Below are 12662 nucleotides of genomic sequence, written 5' to 3'. Positions count from 1 at the left end.
GAAGAAGCCCATCCTTCTTGGAACCTGGAATGTGAGAACACTTCGAGAGAGAGGAAGGTGCGCACAAGTGGTGAGGGAGAGGCACCAGTATCACCTCACGCTACTCGGCATGTGTGCAGCAAGGTGGAACTCTTTCGGAGAGATTAAATAAGAGACAGGCGGAAAGTAACTTATTAATAATCTTAACTAAATAAAGACAGGTGTGTAGAAACCAAAAGTATGACTTTTAAAATATTCTATTTAAGTAATTTTATACAAATAGTAAGTAAATGAATGATATCGAAAGCAAGACATTTTCAAATATTCTGTTTGGGCAAGTAAGTACTTTTCATACAAATTAGTGACTTCTTTTCTTGAGAAAGCATTTTGATATTAGGCTCCGATATAGTGGTACTTAGTTTCAATTGGTCCTCCAAATGCTCATTTATCAATTGCGGTCTCAGCGAATTCTTGATTTGTGTCAAATACGAGAATGTGGATTCACAACTCTATATTGAAGAAATGCAAGAAATTAATCGGGGTGCATGAACGACAGATTTTGATAGGTTGAGGCTTTCTACCAATTTTCGGGTTGTGGAATGTGGGTTATTCTCAATTTATGACTTGATTTGGTCATCATCTGTAGTGGATGGTCTGCCTGATCGCTCTTCATCAATAAGGCTACAATCTCCAGCTCGGAACCTTGCGGACCAATTCCGTACAGTTCTTTCGGATAAAGAAACATCACCGTAAACTGCGCATATTTCTTTGGGTGCTTGTGAGGTATTTTTCCCTTTACGGAAAAAGAAAAGCATCAAGTGGCGAAAATGAACTTTCCTATCTTTCAGGTTTACAGAATTAACACAGATTATAGGAACATAAACCTTCTTCCAAAAAAGATAGCTTAAACTGTGTTCTCAAAGGAGGTGTAGTGAAATCCTATTTTATGGAATCAACCATGTCCTAAAATAAGTCGAAAGATAAGCTACTATAAATCGGCACGAACATTCTGGACAACCCAATAGAAGGATAATAAATGAATTACTATTTATTAATTAAAAAATTGACAAAGACCTTCAGGAAATCAATAAAATTAAAACTTATTTGAAATTCGAATCTTGTCAGAGGTAGTTTAAGATATACAAAATAGGTGTTCAATTCCTGCATGTGTGTGTATATATATATATATATATATATATATATATATATTCATACATATACATATATATATATACACATACATATATACGCATACATATATATACACATATATTTATATATACACACACATATATACATATATATATATATATGCACACACACACACGTATATATATACACATATATACACCGGAAAAATCTAGAGAAGGAAAAGTATTACCAACAGCACGTATGTGGTTACATGACTGAAATGACCGGAAGTGGAAAGAGATATACATACAAACATGCGCGGAGTGTGTGGATGTGCGGTGGAGAAAATACTCCGCAGCGTTTCCTCCAGCTCTTTAGGTTTTTAGTTTAAATACCGTAGAAGTCTACTTTGTCGTTTATTCTTTCAGGTTAATAACATTTTTTACCAGACTGATGTACTGCGGATCGATGTAATTGACTAACCTCCTCCGCTAGTGATCACTCCAAACACCATGATGTTCATCACTCCTCAGATCGATACCCAAACACTCTGAAATGTTCGTATTGGAGCTTCCGGCGCGAATGCCAAACAGTACAGCATGTCGTTTCTAAATTCTGGGCTTAGTGAATTGTCTCATGTTACTGTTTTTCTCACAGACGGTGCCTAACCGATTCCGATTCTAGTACAGTGTAGTCGACAAAATCAAAAACAATGTTCATGCGCGAAATAAGAAATATAAAATGGCGACAATTTACACATCGCCCCTTGTATATGTATATATATACACACACACACACACACAGACACACACTCATATATATGTATATATAGCAGTGAGACACCTGTCTTGTTTTTCTCTTTCTCAGTCACTCTTACGTCCTCGCACTCGTTTTCTTTCTTTGTCAGTTTCCTTCACCCCACTTTCTCTCTCTTGTAAATATATTAACCCTTTACGTAAATCAGGCCTAAGGATTCTACCTGCTTTATGCTCAACATCCCCTGATTAGCCTCTCACACACGCCTTGCAATGTCATGCTAAAAATAAAGAAGATTACCATCAATATCTCAAAGCTATGAGATAATGCATGGTTAATTTTTAAGAATGTGAAAAAATAAGTATTACATTCGAGTGAGTAATCTGAATGCTAAAGGGTTCGGCATCATGTTGTGTTAAGTTAGAGTTCTCTCAAACGTGTGAGAATATGCAATGGGAACACATTACATTCACACCATAGAGAAGTGCTCCTTAGAGGTGTCCTCAATAACAGAATATATTGACAGCATCTAATCCCGATCATCTAGCGACCATGATCAGTTACCGGTCTAGAGTTTAATAGTTCGAATCCAGTTGCAAACAGCAATGAGGACAGCTAGAACATCGACGAATGAAACTCTAAATTTTTATTCGACCTGTTGCAAAAATCGTTTATCGTCGTTGAGTACGGAGGAGGCGGACATCTCCGTATATTCTTTTCAGTCAATCGACGGTGTGCCATGGTGTAAAGACGGTCAGCTGAAATACTTGGTCATTTGATTCAGCATTTCCCAGCCTTACACTGAAGGATTCGTTATTTTACGCTGTCATAGAACATGATTCAAAGTAATAAAACACAGAGCCGAAACAAGGTACATATGACACCTATTCCGACTAATTTAAATAACTTGGGTTTGTTTATTTAACAGTAGAACATGTGTTGTTTGAATTGTAAATCTTTAGGTATGTTTGCTTGTTTGAGTGTGTGTGCGTATGTGTGTGTATGTGCGTACGTGTGTGTGTGTGTGCGTGTGTATGAATGACTATATAAGTTGAAGTCAAGGTTTGTTTTTATCTTGTATATATGGTTCAGTATGTTTGTATCTTTGTGTTTTTGCAAAGGTTGGTTTCTAATTTGTATTTGTGTCTGTCTCTGCGTATGTTATATGGCAGACAAATTCTAGAAGTTACACCAAACTCCCCATGTCACAAAGGAATCTTCATTCTTAACCAAAACTAAATTCAAAGCATAAAGCAAAAGACGCTCAATCGCGAAATGCCATTAAAATATCAAACTTCTGGACTCTTCTATAAATAAAATAACATGATATGTTTGTAAACCTCATACGATACAGATCAAAACAAACTTGAAGAAAAATATATAAGCACCATTAATTAGATTAATAAAAGACCCTCAGTAACTATACAATTCAATAAAAATATAAAAGAAATTAAAAATATGCTGCGCTCCCAAAAACCAAAAGAAAACACAAACAAACAAAAAGAAAGTAAATATCAGAGCACAGAAAAAAATGAATGAGTTAAAAAAACGGTGGCTAGTCAGAAAATTATATATATATGCATTCATACAATATGCACAAATGCGCATGCGCTCACACACACACAAACACACTTATATACCTAAATTCTATCTTTACATATATACTTATGCTAAGACTGAAAATATGATAAAAGGAAGATAAGCTGCTAATCTAATCAAATGAATATCTACCAATTGATTCTGTAAAGTTCTGCTCACATTCTGAAAGCTTCAAGAAACCAGTTTTATATAGAAAGATTTTGTGTATCTAATGAATCCCAATGTTCACCACTTCAAAAATGTATTCCAAGCTTCGAAATGAGAGATGAGCTGAAGATGCAAAATATGGAGAATATGTGAGATGGGCAAGCTCTCCCAATTAAAATTCTCCAAATATGTCACAATGTAGAAATACACCCTTTCGGAAAACCGTCAGCTTTTCATTTAGTTGATCGATTTGTTCTCAGTGCACTCCGGATATGATTATTTGTTTTAGTCGAAGGTAAGATTTCAAGAGAATAATATCTTTCATATCCCATCAAGTGCTCAAGAGAAGAGGGGAAAAAAGGAAGCTTCACGTATAATACATAACTTAGAAGCAACGCTACGGATGTACCAGCATAAATGAGATTGAGACATGGCCGACCTCATGCACTTCTCACGAGGAATTCCGGAAGGAACTTCGTAAGACCACTGCCGAGACGCTTCCAGGAAAAAAGAAAATCCGTTCGAAAACCGATTATAGCAGCGACTCCATCAATTCCTGGAGATATCTGAAGAAGGAATTTTTATTCCGAAGTATCATATCAGACTATGGATGATTAAATTATAACAGTTCTTATAGTCCATTGTTTGAATTATAGTGCATTATAGAACATTTTATTCTTTACAAGCACTTATTATGTTAAAGACCCATCTTTGGTTGAAGTTTTACGTGCTGTCTTCACGGAATCCATTACCATCGATGTTTAACATTTTTGTGAGGCACTCACTTTTCATCAATGACTGGAAGGCGATCAAAACTGAGGACTGAATTTACTGTGTATGGACGCAGCATAGATGTTGATACGTTCTCATCGGTCGCACTGGGTCAGCTCGGCAGTAATCGTTTTGCCCAACTTAGGCACATTCCAAGTTTTCAAAAATGGCGGGGTGGGGGTGGTAGTTGGTGAATTAAGTCTTTCCTGAACTGATGCCGTCAATTCGTCATTATTATTTCTCACAGGACGACAACAGCGAGAACAATTTTTCAATGCGAAGTTACCCTTCCGAAAATGTAGACCCTTTATTGCTATTTTTGGTAATTTAAAATGATAACACTAGTGTGCTCCCCCTTTTTTTGAACTCATAAAGAACAATATGCTTTGTGTGCACATCAGAAACCGCCATAGTAATGACGAATTATTCAAATATATAGTAACAACTATAGAAAGCCTGGCACAGAACCTAGCGTTAACCTGGGCTTTCACTGCTTAGTAATGATGAAGAAGCATCGAGAGTTTGTCTGTAGTTACAATGGCACAAACCCCAAAAAGTTAGCTTAAAAACCAACATTATATAATAGCAGGATGGCCTGATATATAGATATGTGTACACACACGCACGCACTCGCGTGCACTCACACACATGCATGCATGCATACATACATACATACATACATACATACATACATACATACATACATACATACATACGTACACATACACACACAAAATCGTATGCATATGTATATTATAGCATCGATTTGGCATTATATATTATGCAAAATTAGCGGCGTAAGACACACATGGTGGAAGTCGAGAAATGAATAAGATCGCTTCGTAAATCCATTTAATTCTACGAAACACCTCAATTTTGGTCTTTCAATCATTGATGACTCCCCATGCGGCTCCTAAGACCTGCAACAGACTTTCAAGTCATTCCACACCGACTACAATCAATCTCCCCGCCACACCGCACCCAAAAGCACAGCAGCGGAAACTCGACCATCGAAATGTTGGGACCTACAAAGCAGAGCGAGTCTATTGGTTAATGGACTCATCTGGATATCATACTGGATATCACACCCCTCTGGATATCACATTGGTAGACGGGGCACGTTTGTGGCCGAGCAGACCTTCCTTTGCCAAGTAGAAGCGACTACATTGGTCACACGTAAAAGGTCTCTTTCATGTTCTTCTCGGAGAGAGGGTTCATAGTCTCCATATATGTTTACCAGCACGGTTCACTTCATATATACACACATGGAAAAAAGTATATATATTTGCACTGAGAATCACTTCCAATCGTCAACCGGTGGTTGTCACACGCTGATGACAGGTCAATACCCAGAATCTCGGATCCGTGTGTATCACGTCAGGCTGGACGTGAACGATGACTTCTCTTTGCAAATACTGATAGGGCACAGAAAGTGTGTCAATAGCCAGCTGGAGGAGATGTCTTCCTGGGGCTACAAGCTACAGTAGCATCAACCCTTAAGGGTCAGCCACATTTAGGTGGCAAATATACTTCACGATGTCGTGCGGATACTATTTATAACGCGCTCAGAGATAAAATAAAAACGAATATACGGATATTCACTTTATAGTTTAAATGTTCACTGTAAATTTTACACAGTTTTCGCAAAACTGATAAATAAGCATTTCCCCGTAAATCCTAAATATCTGAAAATTTGAAATAAAACACTGCGTCACGGTGAGCGACATTGCACGAAAACATTTCTGCGTGCACAGTTCATATAAGCAGAATAGGCATGCAATGTTTTCCTTCAATATTTTATTAAAACAAACCTGATTTTTACTTTCTCAACTGTACGTTCAGAAGTTTACCGAACTTGGATCTCCTCCGCAGATAATAAAAGAAAAAAAAACTATACAATTAGGCGCAGGGGTGGCTGTGTGGTAAGTAGCTTGCTAACCAGCTACATGGTTCCGGGTTCAGTCCCACTGCATGACATCTTGGGCAAGTGTCTTCTGCTATAGCCTCGGGCCGACCAATGCCTTGTGAGTGGATTTGGTAGACGGAAACTGAAAGAAGCCTGTCGTATATATGTATATATATGTATGTGTGTTTGTGTGTGTGTGTTTGGTCCCCTAGCATTGCTTGACAACCGATGCTGGTGTGTTTACGTCCCCGTCACTTAGCGGTTCGGCAAAAGAGACCGATAGAATAAGTACTGGGCTTACAAAGAATAAGTCCCGGGGTCGATTTGCTCGACTAAAGGCGGTGCTCCAGCATGGCCGCAGTCAAATGACTGAAACAAGTAAAAGAGTATTTCTTATTGAAATTTCTTTTGAGGAAAAAGTTTCGTGACACTGGTATACTGAATAACGTTCTGCCACCTTATGAAGTAAATATATCTAACGCATTCATTAGTGTAGTTCAAGGTACATATTGCCGCAAACAAAGACTGGATGCGGATGTCTTTTGATCTTAGATTTGCTGAGACAGGTCTTACATGGGGGCTAAACAACAGCAACAACAAGAACAACACCAAAATCTCGATCAGTTCTTCCACTCAAACGAAGAACCACCAAACATCAAGGACTTATAACACCACAACGATCAGCTTCAGCACCACACACGCACATACTACCACCAACACTACTACTACTACTACTACTACTACTACTACTACGACTACTACTGCTGCTACTACTAGGACGGCGACTGCTGCTGCTGCTACTACTACCACCTCCAATTTAAGCGGGAAGCCCTTCATACAGTGTATAGCCCTCAACTACCACCAACACAGCCATCACAACCACAGCCCCGACCAATGCACCAGCCACCAAATACTACAGCCAATACTACGATACCACTACAATCCCACAACACCACACCATCACCAATGCTGTCGTCACTATCGTACTACCTCCACAACCACCACAACACTACCAATAATTCCAACAACAGCATAACCACAACAGTACTACCACCACTATCACAATCACAACAACAAGAGCAACAACAAAAACGAAAGAAACAGCAATATCAACATCGTCACTATCACACCACCACCACCTTCACCTTCACCATCGCCAATACCACCATCCAAACTACAATCCCAAACAACACCACAACCACCACCACCACTACAACTTCAACAAACACCAGCAACACAACCACTACCACCACTACTGTCACACCACCACTTCTACCACCACCACCACCACTATCACCATCACCACCGCCACCACCACCACCACTATCACCATCACCAAAAGCACCATCAAAACTTCAATCCCAAACACCACCACCACCACCACCACCACTATCACCATCACCACCACCACCACCACCACCATCACCAAAAGCACCATCAAAACCTCAATCCCAAACACTACCACCACAACCACCCCTACCACCACAACCACCACCACCACTATCACCATCACCATCACCAAAAGCACCATCAAAACTTCAATCCCAAACACTACCACCACAACCACCACTACCACCACAACCACCACTACCACCACAACCACCACCACCACCACTATCACCATCACCAAAAGCACCATCAAAACTTCAATCCCAAACACTACCACCACAACCACTACTACCACCACCATCACCACCACCACCACCACCACTATCACCATCACCACCACCAAAAGCACCATCAAAACTTCAATCCCAAACACTACCACCACTACCACCACCATCACCACCACCACCACCATCACCACCACCACCACTATCACCATCACCACCACCAAAAGCACCATCAAAACCTCGATCCCAAACACTACCACACCACCACCACACCACCACCACCACCACACCACCACCACCAGCATTCGCATCGCCACCACCAACACCATCCCAAGCACAATGACACCCCCGCCACCCCGACGCCACCACCACCAGTGTAGCTGATGAGTTAAATATATATAATTTCTAGTATCGCCACATAATGAATAAACAATTGGTGATTTGAAAGCATAAGATCATTTTTCTTTCGTTTATTTTGTTGAAATATTTACAGACTTCGCCTGGTGCTTGGTAGCTGTTTGTTGGTGTGTGTGTGTGTGTGTGTGTGTGTGTGCCTGTGCGTGTGTGTGCGTGTGTGTGTTTATAAATATACATATGTATGTGTATATATATCTATACGCACACACATACATATAAAATATATATTTATGCAGACACAGAAATACATATATTATACATATGTATTTACAAATAGACACATAAAATTATATGTATGCATGTATGTATATATATATATATATATATATATATATATATACACGCATGTGTATGCGTGATATGTGTGTGTGTGGGAGTGTGTGTATAATAAAAGTGGAATGAACATATCTTTTGACACAGTCTGGTCTCCGTTTTGATTCGATATTGTTTCTCTGTCATCAAGGCACCTACATACATATATGCACATACACACTCCTGAATTGCACAGACTTATGAAAACAGTGAAGAGAGAAAGAGAGAGAGAGTGAGAAAGCGAGAGCGACGAGAGATATTAGTCAGTGACTAGTTGGAACAAGTACAATCCTACACTGGTACCATACTCATCTGATGCTCTTGGAGATCGATTTCGTTGTCTTTTTGCAGAGTGATTGACTGTAATCGGAACGGATAATAATGATAATAATGATAATCTGTGCCTGGAATGATTTTACCAATGCAAGAACAACCTAACGGCTGTTATAGAATCCCTGTCTGTCTGTCCGTCTGTTTGTCCGTCTCTCTCTCTCCCTATCTGTTTATCTACCTACAATCAGCTTCTTTCTTCTTCCCGCTCACCTCTCTCTCTCCCTTTCTTTTAATGTCTGTCCGTCTGCCTGTTTTTCCTCATTCACTCGTTACTAATAACAGGACAATATCTATCTCTATCTTGTAAACGTTTCTTTGACCAATCTTTTTTTCCCCAGTATTTCTATCTATCTATCTATCTATCTATCTATCTATCTATCTATCAATCTGTCTGCCTATCTTCATATATGTACCTATATATACATATACTTATGCATATATACATACATATACATACGTAGGTAATACATGCATGTGATCATGCATATATACATACATACATACATACATACATACAAAGAAGCACCCATACACACATATATATGAATATCAAATAAATGATGTCTTTATTTCGCATCTTCTGATCATTTCTGGAAGATACTACTTACCTCAAATATTGCCACCATTAAATTCATAGGAAAACACCAACTTACCAGAAAATCTCTGACACCAACGCCACTGGATTAATAGCAACAACAACAACAACAACAACAACGATAAAGACATCAAGAACGAAATGATCAAGAGCAACGACAAAAACAGCAATCAGAACGATTTCGTTCGAGTGTAAAAAATCCACCGAAAATCCTGTCCATTTCAGACAGAAACTTGATTTAAGCAACAACAGCATTAACGGTAGCTGCAAAATAAATCTTTTAAAGAAATGGCAGAAGAAATATTACCGTACATTTTTGATAAAATACATCATCGTAAGATGAAAAAACGTATCAGCAGTGATATCAACAGTGTCAAAAATAACGATAACAGAAACGCAACGACAAAATTTTCACGAACAAAAACGAAGATCGACAAAAGATTTATTTAACAACAAGTGAGAAAGATGAAACAACGATAACATCAACAACATGACTAACAGTAAATGTATGAACAATTTCAAGCATAACAATATCAGCAAACATACAACAAATGACTTCAATATGGTTTGTTTTACTTCCTCTTTCTTCCATTTTGAATTTATTTATATTTTATTTCATCGTTTTGTTTCGTATTTGTTTTGTTCAGGCTGAGATCGTAGTGGAGTGGGAGAGGGAGAAACATATGTAAAAGGGATCGATCCAATTTTTTTTTCTCGGTCGTCTGCTCTTCTCTTTTGGAGTCAGCCATTTATTGGTTATAAATTTTGGATTACCTTTTAACAACAACCACTGTCCACCATTTTGATTATTCTGATTCACGTATTTCCATACGGTTGGTTTGATATATTTTATCTAATTTTCATGAACTTTGGATTCCCTTTCATGGAGTCGAATGCAACGGTGACAAGCTATAACGTCCACCGGATAATTTGTAATTTCCAACCACCCAACCAAGCATGTTGTTCCTGTTTAACCCTGGGTTAAAATATATCCAGTAAACTCATTCCAGCCATGATCTTCCTGTCTTTATGGGGTATGGCTAGGACTATTATCTTTTACTTTTTTTTTTTTCAATCATTGGACAACCTCCATGCTGGGCTTCGGCTTGAAGGGTTTAGTCGAACATAGCCATTCAAGTACTAATATTTCAAGTCTGGTACTTATTCCAGCGTTCTTCTCTTTTTGCCGAATCGCTAGATCACAGGGACGTAAACAAACAAACACCGGTTGTCAAACGGTGGTTGGGGAGAAACACAAACGCAAAGTCACACCCTCACACAAGAACACGCAAAGTCACACCCTCACACAAGAACACACACACACACACCGTCCTCACTCCCCCCACACACACTGCGGTCTTCCGCGCAATTTCCGTCTACCAAATTTACTCACACGGCGATCGATCCCGAAACAACGTGGTTGTAAAGTGAGTTTCTTAATCAACCAGCCATGGCAAGGCATTTATTTCTGATTTGAGTCTGCAAAGTGTGTTCCAAGGGAAAATTTGCTGCTTCTTCTTGCAGGTCAATCAGTCATGATGAAATTACATCGTTGGTTCGTGCGGGACATGCTGTTAACCATTAATTTGAGTAATTAATGATTTTATTGATGTATCTATTTTGTGCCCTTCTCAAAATTAATCTCCTTATTGAGTATTCGATATTAACCGAAGAAATATATGAAGCGGAACATCTTGCCATGTCAGGGTAGCCAACCTCATGTGTATCTTTATCGAGTAGAGTTTAGATTTCCCTTCAAGGAACTTCTGAAGAGTCGCTAAAATTAGAAGCTAAATGTCTCTGAAAATACACTCATCCGATACTTGGCCATTTTCAGAAGTAGGCCGAGATAAAAACGGTGAAATCAAGCTTGGATTGCTTTTAATCATAGGTCTCTTCTGATCAATCAGGGCTAGCCTGAGACTGAACGACAACATCGACGATTTCGTCTCAATGTTGAGAAGAATATAAGGTTAGTCGGAGCCAATGAGAGTTCAGCACCCTTTCCCAAGTGATATTTCTGTAACGAGCTGAACTTCACATTTCAGATGAACCATTTGTTAGTTACCCAGTTCTTTTGCTAGAGATATTATTTCTGATTGTAAACTTGCTGGTATTTATGTCTGTCTCATTAAATTTATCTGACAATTTATCTGTCGGCAATTTGTGAACAACATCTCCGTTGGTTAAACGTTGATTTTTTATTACCCACAAGGGGCCATAAAAAATGTGCCCTTTTTAAAGCCTAGCCAGGCTCATGGGCCCGGTTTCTATGGCGCGTGTGTTCCCCAGCTGGACAGCACGCCAGTCCATCGCAGCATTACTCATTTTTGCCAGTTGAGTGGACTGGAGCAACGTGAAATGAAGTGCTTTGCTCAAGAACACAACGCATCACCCGGTCCAGGAATCGAAACCACAATCTTCCGATCATAGTTCTGACACCCTAAACCACTAAACCACGCGCCTCCACTCCGTTGGTTAAAAGTTTCCGACAATCCATCCATTGGTCATTTCGTATATGACAGTGGAACTGACAGCAAAATGTCTGTAGCTCGGTGGAGCAGAATAATGCACCAATGGACTTCGTTCAAAAAGAGTTATTTTCTCGCCGATGTTTGTACCTTTCGTCAATGCAGGCGTGTGAGTGTTCCGCACAGTTTTCTTCTACCAAATTTCACTTTCAAGGTTGATCAGATCAATGGCTGAAAGCATTCATTCAAGTAGTCTGCCTGTAGCGATGCGAGATCAATATGAGATTTGAGATGCGGTCTATTCATATTGTTTGTTTTGAAATCTACTTCAACAGCCTGACCTGATGTACCACGCAACTTTCACGCAGGCAATCTATGTTTAGTTGCTAGCTTTTATTTCATCTTGTGTGTGTGTGTATATATATATATATATATATATATATATATATATATATATATATATACATACATACAAGATAAAACATAATTATATACGTTTTTATTATTTTTTTTGAAATTTCCTTAATTATTGATATTTTATTGTTATTTTAATTTTAATATTTCTATTATATGTAATTTTCTAGATTGTGTAATTTAATTGTTCATTTTGAATTGATAAAAGGTGTTTTTTT

This window comes from Octopus sinensis, linkage group LG13 (assembly GCF_006345805.1).
Source record: "Octopus sinensis linkage group LG13, ASM634580v1, whole genome shotgun sequence".
Taxonomy (NCBI): Eukaryota; Metazoa; Mollusca; class Cephalopoda; order Octopoda; family Octopodidae; genus Octopus; species Octopus sinensis.
Note: the sequence above shows the minus strand (reverse complement) of the source record.